We start from the raw sequence: 3,229 nt of genomic DNA on the forward strand, positions 1-3,229 counted from the left end.
GTTTTAGTAGGTTTAGTCCTTCAGTTTGCCGTCAGTGTTGGCCCACAAAAACATGAACAATAGTACGATGTTACACACACACACACACATATATATATATATATATATATATATATATATATATTATATAAAGTGAAACAATCTCAGCATAAGACATCTGTGATAAATACTTAAATTAAAACAAGTGGATTCATTGAGAAGGTTTTGTATTGCATTCTATTTTACAAATGTTTTCACTGTCCCCTATACTGTATGTTTTATAGTTTGGCCATTCAGGTTGCAGAAGAATGTCAAATGTGATTTTACACAAAATAGCAGTGTAATGTTTTAGATAGTGATATCTTAAGAGCTACTCTGGGTGAACAACATAGGCAGCAGGTAAGATGTGAGTGACCCAGGCTGCATCACTTGATTTCACCATTAGTTACTTAACAGGCAAGAATACTTCAGCGAATCCAAGTTGTTCAACTAACTCTGTCTTCAGAGCTCCCATGATCCTCTCTTCCAGGTGTCATGATTTCGGGCAGTTTGTGCATCTTTCTCCATGGCGACCGTCTCCTTGCGTACGTCCTTCCTGCGCTCAAGCAACACACACAGTTTTCCGATACTAAAGGTTGGTTACAGTGTTCAAGGTTTGTGCTGATCATCTCCACATTACCACACAATGTGAGTTGCTACAGTGGTTTTCAGCCAACAAATGGCAGTCATTTAAATAATGGCTGATTTTACACAATAGCTTAATTAGGGCATCATACACAACTATTATTTTTTTTAGACGGATACTAATAAATGTTATTTTTACATTAAATAAATGTTCAAAGTGGGACTGAAAGACCTCCAATGCTAGTGAGGGAATGCAGTAAGTGAGCAAAAATCACGGCGTAATTGTCCTTCAACACACATTGTTTGCAAAGAGAAAGTCCTCTTTCATAAACCTCTCCAGTGATGCTGCTCACTTTTAAAAAAAAAAAAAGGATGTTCCTGAAAAAAGAGAGTTACTTTGTGAAGTCTTTTCTGGATAAATACAGGTTAGAGATAAAAGAGAATATTCACTGCAATAAAAATCCTGCTCAGACATTTTGGTCATATGCACAGACGGGCTTCAGGTCAGCTTCACCACATTCATACCAAACAGAAACCACAATTCTGTGTCCTGTATGTTAAAGGCAGATCTGAGATCTGTTGGATCCACCGACTCAGGTTTCCAAACTTAGAGGACCTTCATATAGGCGCTACATGCGGCAGTCTGCTCCTTTTGAGAGACTGTCATGTTGAATGTATTTGTTCTGTAGGTTGGAGGAAGCAGAGAGGACACATGGCACCAATTGTGTCAGTGAAATAGTATTTCGTTGTATTTTTCTGGGGACACTTTGTAACCCTCTGAGAGACTCCGAATGGTCCTCGGGCCTCAATTTAGGAACCACAGAGTGGTGCCCTTTAAGTGCACACCTATCCGTTACCTCAAACATCTTGGCCTTTCTGTACTACAACGTATTGTTACTCATTTCCCGACATATAGGCAGTTACCAATACTGTGAACAGCAAATATGTATAACATAGAAAGTATCTGGTACAGATGAGGGACAGTGACCTTATTTTACAAACTTCAATTTCAAACGGAATATATTAGAATGTTTATGTGTATTAATACATTTCTCTGTCATTCAGTATTGTCATACCTCATGACTTTATACGTGTTTTTAAAATCATATTTTATATGAATATACTTTATCTTATCACCAAGAAGTGAGGGTTATTTGAGCTATTCCTCATATTTTCCAGCTCGGCTCATGTCTCTCCCCCAGAGATTTTCCAAAGAAAGAAGAAGAGATTTGTTTCACTGGCTTTATAGTCAAAGCTGTCAGCAGAGTATTTTTTTTTTTTTATCACATCCACATCAGACACACCTGATGTAGCAGTAACGAATGGTGCTAATGTGAGGTTCCTCGACTGCCGTGGTGGAAACACCAAGTGGGTGTTTGTGACATCATAAGAATATCAATGTTTCCATAATCTCTTTCCACAAGGTAACTATTTTATGCTTTAATGTATGGTACTAATGGTTACGGTTGATAAAAACACACTTGCAGGTCTGTGACAAGAGGATAATGCATGAAAGTCTGACGTGCTCCACGCCCCCGTCTACCATCACAACCTCCACACCCTTACAACCTCAACCTCGCCATGGGTGGACTCGGGTTAAAAGAAAACAACAGCAGCTAAAGTAACCTGACCCAGGCAGGCACTTTCAAAAGATACTTGGCAGGTGGTTGAATGAACCTTCAGTCGATCAAACTCTTTCTCCAGTCGGGACAGATGTCGAACACATCTTTTCCATTTTCAGGTGATTTGTGATCTCAGGATTCTTTCTTTCGTGACGACACGAGAATCTGTCTGCAATGCAACGTAACTCTTTGATGCCCCTGTGGATAAAGCAAGTGCCTTCAGTTTTATATAGGCAGCCATAGATGCTAGAAAACCTTCTGCACGCTGCTGCCCCTTTTTGTTTTTCATCGCCCCTGACCCTCAAAACAGCCTCTGCTTCATAAAACCAACAGAATTTCCTGCGTTGGCACTGGACGTTGAGATTGCAGGGATATTGTGAAGCGCAGAGTCCTCGGTAAAAGGGAAAATGGGCTGGTTTGTCAATATGTATGACAATAGTTTTGTAGGATATTTCCAGTTTATCACAACTTTAGTCTTATTATACAAGTTTGGACCATTTATTGGTAATAATAACATTTCACTCAAAGTAATTGCAGAACTGTAGAAAAAGAAGTGAAATAGGTAGAGAATGGACAGATAAACAGACAGAATTATTCAAAATGTTTGTCCTTCACACTTTAAACACCGACTTCCTGGTTCGACCTTCTCCTACTATACGTTGTCGTGCACACACACAGTTTTCTTGTGCAACGAGGGATTATTATTTACAAGGTGTGCTTGCTTCCAGTTTTTCCTCCAAATTTAGTGGTTTAGATAATCGGACCGATCACGTATTGTTGAACTTTATTGTTGTTGATGTTGTTGTGTTTCCAGATTTCAGCAATGCTAGAAATGGTTGCCAAATCTATAGAAAAGCAAACTTAATTTGCAAAAAACCTTATAATTATCCTTTAATGAAATAATAAATAATGTGTGAATCTAAAATCTGAAAGCTGCTGCCCCCCCCTTTAATCACAGGTTCTGTATGCCAAAGACCCAATCTGCTGACGGAGAGAGAGAAAGA

This window comes from Cebidichthys violaceus, unplaced genomic scaffold (genome assembly GCF_023349555.1).
Source record: "Cebidichthys violaceus isolate CVI_PGR_0920_01 unplaced genomic scaffold, fCebVio1.0.p SCAF_7, whole genome shotgun sequence".
In the NCBI taxonomy this organism is placed as follows: domain Eukaryota; kingdom Metazoa; phylum Chordata; class Actinopteri; order Perciformes; family Stichaeidae; genus Cebidichthys; species Cebidichthys violaceus.